The sequence below is a fragment of the Neoarius graeffei genome, chromosome 14 (assembly GCF_027579695.1).
Source record: "Neoarius graeffei isolate fNeoGra1 chromosome 14, fNeoGra1.pri, whole genome shotgun sequence".
Taxonomy (NCBI): domain Eukaryota; kingdom Metazoa; phylum Chordata; class Actinopteri; order Siluriformes; family Ariidae; genus Neoarius; species Neoarius graeffei.
The window spans coordinates 29,660,464-29,675,108 of record NC_083582.1 but is presented as its reverse complement, the minus strand read 5'-3'; the positions used below and the strand labels follow the sequence as shown (position 1 = coordinate 29,675,108).

At 41.7% G+C, this 14,645-nt stretch overlaps 1 protein-coding gene across 1 annotated transcript in view; it reads right to left on the bottom strand.

Moving 5' to 3' along the window:
- Nucleotides 1-14,645, bottom strand: part of si:dkey-191m6.4 (rho GTPase-activating protein 22) — an 80,507-nt gene that overhangs the window by 4,480 nt on the left and 61,382 nt on the right. The gene's annotated exons all lie outside the window — the stretch shown is intronic.

The following is a 14,645-nucleotide window of genomic DNA, read 5'->3' as shown; positions in this document are numbered from 1 at the left end:
TTGGAATATTTGGCTAATACATGTACGTAAAGATTTTTAGGATATTATGTTTCTGTCACTCAAATATAATATAAGGCCTCCTCTGAACAGCATTTGAAATATCCAGTCAAAAACCTGCTCTTCTCCATCCAAAGTCCAGACCACACTTCTGATGATACAGCTGGCGTGCACCACAGTCACAGTTGTCAAATACTGGGCAAAAATCATAGTACTTCAAAGAAGAACATGAACTACAAAAGAACACCCAATTTTCAGTCACAAAAAATGCCATATTTTTTTATTTTTTTGAGCATCTGGTCATTGGTATCCCATTCCATGGCACTCGCCTCGACGAGTGAGATAGAAATAGTACACAGAAACTTTGGCAGAGTTAGTTCTATCAAAGCTTAAAAGCAGACAGAAAGTTTTAAAATGACAACAACTAAAAAAAAGCATTAGTGATTTAGTCCTTATTATGTAATACAGCAGTTTATTCCATTGAGGAATATCGGCGGCTGGCTAATGAACAGCATGGTGTCAGTGCTATTTCTGTAAGTGGGGAAGTCAGAAACATCACTACACTCGAGGGTAAGGGAATATCTAGCCCTACTTATAATGCATGCTACATTTAGTTGACTTTGATTTGTGTGACATAGAGCATTACATCCTCACACAGTCTGTAACACAATACCGAAATATATATATATATATATATATATATATATATATATATATATATATATATATATATATATATACACTAGTGCATCTCAAAAAATTAGAATATTGTGAAAAAATTCAATATTATATATTATAGACTCATTACACATAAACTAAAATGTTTCAAGCATTTTTCTATTTTAATTTTAATCAGTATGGCATACAGTACAAAAACATAAAAAAAAACCCATCTCAAAATATTAGAATATTTCATTTCAAGTTTGAGTAAAACAGTATGGACACAGTGTATCTCTCGGTCTAGTTCAGTACACACAACCACAATCATGGGGAAGACTGCTGACTTGACTGTTGTCCAGAAGATGATTACTGATGCCCTCCACAAGGAGGGTAAGCCACAAAAGGTCATTGCTGAAAAGGGTGGCTGGAAAAGGTGCACAAGCAACAGGGATGGCCGCAGTCTTGAGAGGATTGTCAAGAAAAGTTGATTCAAGAACTTGGGAGAGCTTCACAAGGAGTGGACTGAGGCTGGTGTCAGTGTATCAAGACCCATCACGAACAGACATCTTCAAGAAAGGGGATACAACTTTCGCATTCCTAATATCAAGCTACTCCTGAGCCAGAGACAATGTCAGAAGTGTCTTATCTGGGCTAAGGAGAGAAAGAAATGGACTGTTGCTCAGTGGTCCAAAGTCCTCTTTTCAGATGAAAGTACATTTTGCATTTAATTTGGAAATCACGGTTCTAGAGTCTGGAGGAAGAGTGGAGAGGCACAGAATCCAAGCTGTTTGAAGCCTAGTGTAAAGTTTCTACAGTCTGTGATGATTTGGGGTGCCATGTCATCTGCTGGTGTTGGTCCACTGTATTTTTCAAGTCCAAAGTCAACACAGCCATCTACCAGGATATTTTAGAGCACTTCATGCTTCCATCCGCTGACGAGCTTTTTGGAGATGCTGATTTCCTTTTCCAGCAGGACTTAGCACCTACCCACAGTGCCAAAACTACTACCAAATGGTTTGCTAGACCATGATATTACTGTGTTTGACTGGCCAGCCAACTTGCCTGACCTGAACCCCAGAGAGAATCTATGGGGCATTGTCAAGAGGAAGATGAGAAACACCTGACCCAAAAATACAGATACGCTGAAGGCCACTATCAAAGCAACCTGGGCTTCAATAACACCTCAGCAGTGCCACAGACTGATCACCTCCATGCCACACCGCATTGATACAGTAATTCATGGTAAAGGAGCCCCAACCAAGTATTGAGTGTATAAATGAATATACTTTTCAGAAGTTGGACATTTCTGTATTGTAAATCCTTTTTTTGATTGATCTTAGGGAATATTCTAATAATTTGAGATACTGGATTTCTGATTTTCATGAGCTATAAGCCATAATCATAATTAAAACAAAAAAGGCTTTAAATCTCATCTCATTATCTCTAGCCGCTTTATCCTTCTACAGGGTCGCAGGCAAGCTGGAGCCTATCCCAGCTGACTATGGGCGAAAGGCAGGGTACACCCTGGACAAGTCGCCAGGTCATCACAGGGCTGACACATAGACACAGACAACCATTCACACTCACACCTACGGTCAATTTAGAGTCACCAGTTAACCTAACCTGCATGTCTTTGGACTGTGGGGGAAACCGGAGCACCCGGAGGAAACCCACGCGGACACGGGGAGAACATGCAAACTCCACACAGAAAGGCCCTCGCCGGCCCCGGGGCTCGAACCCAGGACCTTCTTGCTGTGAGGCGACAGCGCTAACCACTACACCACCGTGCCGCCAAGGCTTTAAATATTTCACTTTACATGTAATGAATATAGAATATATGAAAGTTTACCTTTTTGAATTAAATTATGAAAAAAAGGAACTTTTTCATGATATTCTAATTTTTTGAGATGCACTAGTATACACACACACACACACACACACACACGGTATATATACAGTAGATAGATAGATAGATAGATAGATAGATAGATAGATAGATAGATAGATAGATAGCGATGGCTAAAATTATCGGCGGTCCATAATTGTTGACACCTTTTCAGATTTACCAATAAAAACAATTTTTACAAGGGTGAGTTTCAGTTACAACAGTTATTATTGGTTAATTAATCAACCAGAAGACCTGCCTCACCCTTTGATCTTGTTGTCTGATGACGATCTCGTTACCTGAGACGGAATTTTTTTTAGCACTGTCAGCAATTTGAGGAAAACCCAGACGTTATCATTGCAGGTAAGCATGGTGGAAAGTTCATGGACATGTTTTTACTTATCAAATTCTCTGATATTTCATGATATCCTTATTGAAACCTACTTTGTTTCTTACTCTTTCATTTGACAGTCGCTATTTTATATCTTAACGCACGTTTGAGAAGTCACGTGAGATGTTGATAATAGTGATCACTTTCACCGGCGTCCACCATTATTGACACCCTGTGGAATTCTCATCTCATCTCTAGCCGCTTTATCCTTCTACAGGGTCGCAGGCAAGCTGGAGCCTATCCCAGCTGACTACAGGCGAAAGGCAGGGTATACCCTGGACAAGTCGCCAGGTCATCACAGGGCTGACACATAGACACAGACAACCATTCACACTCACATTCACACCTACGGTCAATTTAGAGTCACCAGTTAACCTAACCTGCATGTCTTTGGACTGTGGGGGAAACCGGAGCACCCGGAGGAAACCCACGCGGACACGGGGAGAACATGCAAACTCCGCACAGAAAGGCCCTCGCCAGCCACAGGGCTCGAACCCGGACCTTCTTGCTGTGAGGCGACAGCGCTAACCACTACACCACCGTGCCGCCCCCCTGTGGAATTAAGTGACATTTACAATTGTTATGGATTTATCTTTGTCAAACGTTGTTGAAGTAGATGAAGTACTTGAAAAAAAACAGTGCTATGATTTATAATATTTTTTTTAAATTCATAACAGAATGGAATATTTGTAGAGTATTTGGAATCCTATTGCAATAAATAGAATTAGACCAGAATTAAATTCCTAGTGTACAAAAAATTACATGCTTGAAATATTCAGATTTTCTATTTAATTCATAATTTTTTTCAGTTTGTTACAAATATCTACCACATACTATAATATCAGTAGACATTTTATATTTTTAGATGTAAAAATATAAAGTTTTGGTTTGAGGAATGACATTTGTGAAGAGGAATGACCTTTGACCTGAATTTTCATACGGTTACAATGTCAGTTGCCTGTTGACATTTACTGGTAAACTACAAAACTAGAAATTAATGCAAACAACAATGAATGATTAACAAAATGTGATCTACGAAAATACTTAGAAAGTGGGTAGAAAGTGGAAAAAAAGATTTTCTGACACAGATTAAACATTATCAATTAATTTGTTTACAAACAGAATTATTTCCTCATTTACATAAGCACTGATATCAATATATTTATATAAAAGATATCTTGTGCTAAATATGTCTGTATAAAACAAATTTAAAATAAATGTTTTGTTAACTTAATACGACATACCGATTTAAAAAAAAATCATCTGGATGTTCATAATTGTGGAAAAGTGTTGATAACTGTGGACAAAGGTGTCAATACTTGTGGAACAGTGTCACGTGATCTGATACACTAAGTAATCGGTAATCAACTAATTTTTTTCCAGTATAAGTTTGAGTAATTCTTTATGCACAATGTATGTATTGAAAGTCTTTTTTACTTTTGCAATGGCTAAAAGATCGTTAAGATGTATATATATCAAAATAAGGCCAGACCAGTGGACATTGACCGGAAATTTTCACATTTCTCCTTCTGTCTTTCAAAAGCATCAGACCGGATAACCCATGAAAAAAATTTTAAAGATTGGGTCTAATCTACTTCCAATTTTCCAAATGAAGAGATGCTGTAATACAGCCTGTGAAACAGGGGTCTCCGCGGGCGTAAATTTAAAAATTCGTAACTCGCCAGGTCATCACAGGGCTGACACATAGACACAGACAACCATTCATGCTCACATTCACACCTACGGTCAATTTAGAGCCACCAATTAGCCTAAGCTGCATGCCTTTGGACTGTGGGGGAAACCAGAGCACCAGAAGGAAACCCATGTGGACACGAGGAGAACATGCAAACTCCGCACAGAAAGGCCCTCGCCGGCCACTAGGCTTGAACCCAGGACCTTTTTGCTGTGAGGTGACAGTGCGAACCACTACACCACCGTGCCACCCCTTATTATGAACATAGTATAAAAAATAGTCATTGTTGACATGATGTTTCGCAAGTGTTATTATAGTACCTACAGTGGTGCTTGAAAGTTTGTGAACCCTTTAGAATTTTCTATATTTCTGCATAAATATGACCTAAACTATCATCAGATTTTCATACAAGTCCTAAAAGTAGATAAAATAACCAAGTTAAACAAATGAGACAAAAATATTATACTTGATCATTTATTTATTGAGGAAAATGATCCAATATTACATATCTGTGAGTGGCAAAAGTATGTGAACCTCTAGGATTAGCAGTTAATTTGAAGGTGGAATTAGAGGCAGGTGTTTTCAATCAATGGGATGACAATCAGGTGTGAGTGGGCACCCTGTTTTATTTAAAGAACAGGGATCTATCAAGGTCTGATCTTCACAACACATGTTTGTAGAAGTGTATCATGGCACGAACAAAGAAGATTTCTGAGGACCTCAGAAAAAGCGTTGTTGATGCTCATCAGGCTGGAAAAGGTTACAAAACCATCTCTAAAGAGTTTGGACTCCACCAATCCACAGTCAGACAAATTGTATACAAATGGAGGAAATTCAAGACCATTGTTACCCTCCCCAGTAGTGGTCGACCAACAAAAATCACTCCAAGAGCAAGGCATGTAATAGTCGGCGAGGTCACAAAGGACCCCAGGGTAGCTTCTAAGCAACTGAAGGCCTCTCTCACATTGGCTAATGTTAATGTTCATGAGTCCACCATCAGGACAACACTGAACAACAATAGTGTGCATGACAGGGTTGCAAGGAGAAAGCTACTGCTCTCCAAAAAGAACATTGCTGTTCATCTGCAGTTTGCTAAAGATCATGTGGACAAGCCAGAAGGCTATTGGAAAATGTTTTGTGGATGGATGAGACCAAAATAGAACTTTTTGGCTTAAATGGGAAGCGTTATGTTTGGAGAAAGGAAAACACTGCATTCCAGCATAAGAACCTTATCCCATCTGTGAAATATGGTGGTGGTAGTATCATGGTTTGGGCCTGTTTTGCTGCATCTGGGCCAGGATGGCTTGCCATCAGTGATGGACCAATGAATTCTGAATTATACCAGTGAATTCTAAAGGAAAATGTCAGGACATCTGTCCATGAACTGAATCTCAAGAAAAGATGGGTCATGCAGCAAGACAATGACCCTAATCACACAAGTCATTCTACCAAAGAATGGTTAAAGAAGAATAAAGTTAATGTTTTGGAATGGCCAAGTTAAAGTCCTGACCTTAATCCAATCAAAACGTTGTGGAAGGACCTGAAGCGAGCAGTTCATGTGAGGAAACCCACCAACATCCCAGAGTTGAAGCTGTTCTGTACAGTGGAATGGGCTAAAATTCCTCCAAGCCGGTGTGCAGGACTGATCAACAGTTACCGGAAACGTTTAGTTGCAGTTATTGCTGCACAAGGGGGTCACACCAGATACTGAAAGCAAAGGTTCACATACTTTTGCTACTCACAGATATGTAATATTGGATCATTTTCCTCAGTAAATAAATGACCAATTATAATATTTTTGCCTCATTTGTTTAACTAAGTTCTCTTTATCTACTTTTACGACTTATGGGAAAATCTGATGATGTTTTAGGTCATATTTATGCAGAAATATAGAAAATTCTAAAAGGTTCACAAACTTTCAAGCACCACTGTGTGTATATATATATATATATATATATATATATATATATATATATATATATATATATATATATATATATATATATATATATACACAGTGGGGCAAAAAAGTATTTAGTCAGTCACCAATTGTGCAAGTTCTCCCACTTAAAAAGATGAGAGAGGCCTGTAATTTTCATCATAGGTATACCTCATCTATGAGAGACAAAATAAGAAAAAAAAAAAATCCAGAAAATCACATTGTGGGATTTTTAAAGAATTTATTTGCAAATTATGGTGGAAAATAAGTATTTGGTCAATAACAAAAGTTCATCTCAATACTTTGTTATATACCCTTTGTTGGCAATGACAGAGGTCAAAAGTTTTCTGTAAGCCTTCACAAGGTTTTCACACACTGTTGCTGGTATTTTGGCCCATTCCTCCATACAGATCTCCTCTAGAGCAGTGATGTTTTGGGGCTGTTGCTGGGCAACACGGACTTTCAACTCCCTCCAAAGATTTTCTATGGGGTTGAGATCTGGAGACTGGCTAGGCCACTCCAGGACCTAGAAATACTTCTTATGAAGCCACTCCTTCGTTGCCCGGGCGTTGTGTTTGGGATCATTGTCATGCTGAAAGACCCAGCCATGTTTCATCTTCAATGCCCTTGCTGATGGAAGGAGATTTTCACTCAAAATTTCACGATACATGGCCCCATTCATTCTTTCCTTTACACGGATCAGTCATCCTGTCCCTTTGCAGAAAAACAGCCCCAAAGCATGATGTTTCCACCCCCATGCTTCACAGTAGGTATGGTGTTCTTTGGATGCAACTCAGCATTCTTTCTCCTCCAAACACGACAAGTTGAGTTTTTACCAAAAAGTTCTATTTTGGTTTCATCTGACCATAATATGGCATTGTCCCAATCCTCTTCTGGATCTGAATCCTCTAGCAAACTTCAGACGAGCCTGGACATGTACTGACTTAAGCAGGAGGACACGTCTGGCACTGCAGGATTTGAGTCTCTGGCAGCGTAGTGTGTTACTGATGGTAGCCTTTGTTACTTTGGTCCCAGCTCTCTGCAGGTCATTCACTAGGTCCCCCTGTGTGGTTCTGGGATTTTTGCTCACTGTTCTTGTGATCATTTTGACCCCACGGGGTGAGATCTTGCGTGGAGCCCCAGATCGAGGGAGATTATCAGTGGTCTTGTATGTCTTCCATTTTCTAATAATTGCTCCCACAGTTGATTTCTTCACACCAGGCTGCTTACCTATTGCAGATTCAGTCTTCCCAGCCTGGTGCAGGTCTACAATTTTGTTTCTGGTGTCCTTTGACAGCTCTTTGGTCTTGGCCATAGTGGAGTTTGGAGTGTGACTGTTTGAGGTTGTGGACAGGTGTCTTTTATACTGATAACAAGTTCAAACAGGTGCCATTAATACAGGTAACAAGTGGAGGACAGAGGAGCCTCTTAAAGAAGAAGTTACAGGTCTGTGAGAGCCAGAAATCTTGCTTGTTTGTAGGTGACCAAATACTTATTTTACCGAGGAATTTACCAATTAATTCATTAAAAATCCCACAATGTGATTTCCTGGATTCTTTCTCCCCATTCTGTCTCTCATAGTTGAAGTGTACCTATAATGAAAATTACAGGCCTCTCTCATCTTTTTAAGTGGGAGAACTTGCACAATTGGTGGCTGACTAAATACTTTTTTGCCCCACTGTGTGTGTATATATATATATATATATATATATATATATGCACAGTGGTGTAGTGGTTAGCGCTGTCGCCTCACAGCAAGAAGGTCCGGGTTCGAGCCCCGTGGCTGGTGAGGGCCTTTCTGTGCGGAGTTTGCATGTTCTCCCCATGTCCGTGTGGGTTTCCTCCGGGTGCTCCGGTTTCCCCCACAGTCCAAAGACATGCAGGTTAGGTTAACTGGTGACTCTAAATTGACCGTGAGTGTGAATGGTTGTCTGTGTCTATGTGTCAGCCCTGTGATGACCTGGCGACTTGTCCAGGGTGTACCCCGCTTTTCGCCCATAGTCAGCTGGGATAGGCTCCAGCTTGATAAAGCGGCTAGAGATAATGAGATGATATATATACATATATATATATATATATATATATATATATATATATATATATGTGTGTGTGACGAGTCATGGAATCCACAGACACATGTCAGCCAAAACAAATCCGAGAAAATCGCAAAAGAAGCATTAATTAATTAATGCTTCTTTTGCGATTTTCTCGGATTCGTTTCGGCCGACGTGTCCGTCGATTCCATGACTTGTCACATATATACACACAGTACTGTGCAAAACTCACATGGAAAGAAATGATATAGACCAAAAAATAAAAAAACTAATGGCTTAAAAAATAATGAAAATGTGTAATGAAAAAAAACAACAACTATAAACAGCAGTAAGCCATAATAAGTGAAACAAAGTCAAAAATTGGTGTGAGACAACCCTTTGCTTTAAAAACATAGTACAAAGACCACATATCAAAATGCTGAAACTGAGAAGTTTTATTGTTTTTTGAAAAATCTATGCTCATTTGAAACAGGGGCATGTTTACCACTGTGTTGCATCACCTCTACTTTTAACAACACTCTGTAAATGTTTGAGAACTGAGGAGACCAATTGCTGCAGTTTTGAAAGAGAAATGTTGTCCCATTCTTGCCTGATTTCTGATTTCAGTTGCTTAACAGCTGGGGGTTGACTTTGTCATATTTTGCGTTGCCAGATGTTTTAAATGGGAGACAGGTCTGGATTGCAGGCAGGCCAGTTTAGCGCTCGAACTCTTTTACTATGCAGCCATGCAGTTTTAATATATGCAAAAAGCAGTCTTCTTTCAGCAAGACAGCATTGTCTTGCTGAAAGAAGGAAGGCCTTCCCTGAAACAGATATTGTCGGGAGGGGAGCATATTGCTCTGAAACATATATATATCTTTAAGCATTAATTATGCCTTCCCAGATGTACAAGCTCCCCATGTCATGTGCACTAGAATAGAATAGAATAGAATAGAATAGAATAGAGGGCGGCACGGTGGTGTAGTGGTTAGCGCTGTCGCCTCACAACAAGAAGGTCCTGGGTTTGAGCCCCGGGGCCGGCGAGGGCCTTTCTGTGCGGAGTTTGCATGTTCTCCCCGTGTCCGCGTGGGTTTCCTCCGGGTGCTCCGGTTTCCCCCACAGTCCAAAGACATGCAGGTTAGGTTAACTGGTGACTCTAAATTGACCGTAGGTGTGAATGTGAGTGTGAATGGTTGTCTGTGTCTATGTGTCAGCCCTGTGATGACCTGGCGACTTGTCCAGGGTGTACCCCGCCTTTCGCCCGTAGTCAGCTGAGATAGGCTCCAGCTTGCCTGCGACCCTGTAGAAGGATAAAGCGGCTAGAGATAATGAGATGAGATGAGAATAGAATAGAATGCCTTTATTGTCACTATACACTAATACATCCTCATACCATCACAGATGCTGGCTTTCGAACTGTGCACTGATAATAAGCTGGATGGTCCCTCTCCTCTTTAGCCTGGAGGACATGGTGTCCATGATTTCTAAAATAATTTCTATTTTTGATTCGTCAGACCTCAGGACAATTTTCCACTTTGCCTCAGTCCATTGTAAAAGAGCTCGGGCCCAGAGAAAGTGGTGGTGTTTCTGGATATTGTTTATATCTGGTTTTAACTTGCATTTGTGGATGCAGTAATGAACTGTTTTCACAGACAATGGCTTTCTGAAGTGTTCCTGAGCCCATACAGTAATTTCCACTCCAAACACGTCTGCTTTTAATGCAGCGTCGCCGAAGGGCCTGGAGATCACAGGCATCCAGTGTCAGTTTTCAGCCTTGTCTCTTGCATACAGAGATTTCTCCAGATTCTCTGAATCATTTAATGATGTTATGTACAAGAGATCAATGTTTCTCAACCACTGGGCCATCAACCATCAGTGGGCCGTGAAGCGTCATTAGATTAGATTAGATTAGATTAGATTAGATTAGATTAGATTAGATTAGATTAGATTAGATTAGATTAGATTAGATTAAACTTTATTGATCCCTTTGGGAGGGTTCCCTCAGGGAAATTAAGATTCCAGCAGCATCATTACAGATAAACAGAGAAAAGAAACAGAGAAAAACTTCTAGATAAATTAAAATAAATTAAGTATTTACTTATACAAATATAAAAGAATAAGATATGGGGAAGAGAGGAAGGGGGGAGGGGGGAAAGGGGGGAGAAGTGGGGTTAGGGTAAGTATGTGTGTGTGTGTGGGGGGAAGCAGGAAAGATATTGCACTTTATATTGCACATTGTATTGCACATTGTCCGGTATTGCTTATTGTTAGGCTAGGCTACTGCTCCTTCCCGTCCTCTGTCCTCCTGTTACCCCTCCCCCCCTCCCCCCCCAGAGAGGAGTTGTACAGTCTGATGGTGTGAGGGACAAAGGAGTTTTTGAGTCTGTTCGTCCTGCACTTGGGAAGGAGCATTCTGTCACTGAACAGGCTCCTCTGGTTGCTGATGACGGTGTGCAGAGGGTGACTGGCATCGTCCATGATGTTCAATAGTTTGTCCATAGACCTCTTCTCTGCAGTCTCACCAGAGAGTCCAGCTTCATGCCGACCACAGAGCCGGCCCGCCTGATCAGTTTGTCCAGCCTGGATGTGTCCTTCTTGGATGTGCTGCCCCTCCAGCACACCATGGTGTAAAACAGGACACTGGTGACCATAGACTGATAGAACATCCACAGGAGTTTCCTGTAGATGTTAAAGGACCGCAGCCTCCTAAGGACGTATAGCCTGCTCTGTCCCTTCCTGCAGGGGCGGATCTAAGGGGTGGCCAGGGGGGCCGTGGCCTCCCAGGGCACGCCTTGGTCCCACCCTGGCCACCCCAGGGCCGGACAATAAAATTTATAAAACCGATATGTCCCACAAAATGTTAGTTCCGCCTGCTGGATTTTTGTTCTGCCTATTTGGTTTCTGCGGGGATGCATATTACCGTAGCACATAAACATTTCATGTGTTCAAGCAGCAGGTGGTATCAGATAGTCATGCTCTAGTCCGAGAACACAACAACCTACGAACTACGTGAACATGCGATTAATTTGGGATGTAAGTTATTCATCTCTTATACTCTCTTCAAATTTTCTCACTTTGTAGACATACAGTTACAATTCTGTCCTCAGACAATTCAGAGTTTCCAGAAATCTCCACTTTGCCTGGGGTTTTCGAAAGTATCCATTTTCAGTGACTGAAACCTTTGTTTACATGTAAATGCAACCGTATAGATAAATATGTGTCTTTATAGATATCTGGCTACAGTGGGATTTGTGCTGTGTGCACACATACTAGATAGATAGAAAGCAAAACGTCCGTGGTTTTCGATTGTACGACTCAAAAGAGAAAATTACGTCGGCAAGTTAGCTGTCTGTGAATCACTTTGCTCACTCTAACCGCAGAATACAACTTTTAAAGTTAATGTTTGTCTGTTACATGAAAATATAGAGATGTTGTGTGTTGCTGGTGGGAGTACACATTGATTAATAATTGTCACACTCATACATACACAACACTCATGCATTCTCTCAACACACTCTCCCCCTACCCCTCTCATGCACCACATTTCTATATAACATTCATACACTCTCAACACAGATACACAACTCATCTCATCTCATTATCTCTAGCCGCTTTATCCTTCTACAGGGTCGCAGGCAAGCTGGAGCCTATCCCAGCTGACTACGGGCAAAAGGCGGAATACACCCTGGACAAGTCATCAGGTCATCACAGGGCTGACACATAGACACAGACAACCATTCACACTCACATTCACACCTACGGTCAATTTAGAGTCACCAGTTAACCTAACCTGCATGTCTTTGGACTGTGGGGGAAACCGGAGCACCCGGAGGAAACCCACGCGGACACAGGGAGAACATGCAAACTCCGCACAGAAAGGCCCTCGCCAGCCATGGGGCTCAAACCCGGACCTTCTTGCTGTGAGGCGACAGCGCTAACCACTACACCACCGTGCCGCCCCCACACAACTCATGCACTAAATTTTTATATTTAAATGTAACACTCATGCACTGTCTTAACTCTCTCTCTCTCTCTCTCTCTCTCTCTCACTCATATATGAACACATACTTCACTCTCTAAACACACACTATGTCTTTCTCTCACTCACTATAAGATACAACTCATGCACTCTCAACACACACCCTCTCCTACACACACCACTCATGCATGATGCACTACATTTCTATATTTACATGTAACACACTCACTGGTATAAACAACACTTGTGCACTCTCAACACACACACCACTCGTGCACTCTGAACACACACCACCCATGCACTACATTTCTATATTCACATATAACACACACAACACTCATGCACTCTGAACATACACTCTCTCTCTCACACACACAACTTATGCACTTCATTTTTGTATTTACATGTAACATATCTTCTCACACACACACACACACACACACACACACACACACACACACACACACACACACACACACACTTCGTATACTACAGCTCATCTATATCTACATGCAGTGCACATACTTTCCCCCTCTCTCTCTCTCACACACACCACTCATACACTACACCTCATCTATGTCATGTGTTACATCAGTGTAACACTTTCACTCACTCACTCACACACACGCATGCACACACACACACAAACACATTTTGTAACTCAACACATTTAGTTTGTACAGTACTTACAATGGACAATATCACATGTGTTTACATATGCTGTATGTATGAGTTAAGTATACAAGTATTTTCCTTTTCCTGAGCAAAGCACTCTTTATTCAAGCCTGACTAATATCCTTGCTACTTCTCAGGTGCCTGGGAAAGGTGATCTTTTAGTTTTTACTTTTGCATTTTAGTAGTGATCGTTAAAATCCTGATGCTTATAACTAGAGTAAACAAGTTGGATGGTTTCTTTGTTTTGCAGATGCTTTATGTTACATAAATAAATTAATACATTAATTTCTGACCTCTTGGCTCACATGGGTTTTGTTCATGAGTTAGGCACCAGATATGCCACCAGATACATCAGAATACAGGAAATCAAATCTAGCTAATTCAAAATTTCCCAGGGGAGGACCCCGGAACCCCCCCCCCCTTTTATTTAGTCATAGCATGGCCACTCCTTGTATATCCTTGGCCCCCCTTTGGCCACCCCATATAAAAAATCCTGGCTACGCCACTGCCTTCCTGTATAAGTGACTGGTGTTGCAAGTCCAGTCCAGCTTGCTGTCCAACCACAGCCCGAGGTACTTGTAGGAATCCACAGCCTCCACCTCGACTCTCTCGATCAGAACTGGTCGTGACCTTGGTCTGGACCTCCCAAAGTCAATGACCAGCTCCTTGGTCTTCGAGGTGTTGAGCTGCAGATGGTTCCTGTTGCACCACACAGCAAAGTCCCTCACCAGGCCAGAGGTCAGAAATTAATACTCCTCCTTTCTGTCATCACTGATACACCCAACGATGGCTGTGTCATCGGCAAACTTCTGAATGTGACACAGCTCCGAGTTGTAGCAGAAGTCCGCGGTGTACAGGGTGAAGAGAAGAGGGGCCAGCACCATGCCCTGGGGTGCTCCAGTGCTGCTAATTACAGTGTCAGATGTGATGTCCTTCAGCCCGACATACTGAGGCCTGTCAGTGAGGTAGCTGGAGATCCAGGTGACCAGGCAGGGGTCCACTCGCATCCTGTTCAGTTTGTCCTGAAGCAGTAGGGGTCGGATGGTGTTGAAGGCACTCGAGAAGTCCAAGAAGAGGATCCTCACTGTGCCATTTCCCTTATCCAGATGTGAGTGGGCACGGTGTAGCAGGTAGAGGATGGCATCTTCCACACCGACACCTGCCCGGTACACAAACTGCAGACAGTCCTGGGCATGTTGTACCTGGGGTCTGAGGAGGCTGAGGAAGAGCTGCTCCAACGTCTTCATCAGATGTGAAGTGAGCGCCACCGGTCGGAAGTTGTTCAGCTCACTGGGGCAATTCTTTTTGGGAACTGGAACAATACATGATGTCTTCCAGAGGGTTGGCACTCTCCCCAGCTGCAGGCTAAGGTTGAAGATGCGTTGGAGTGGTT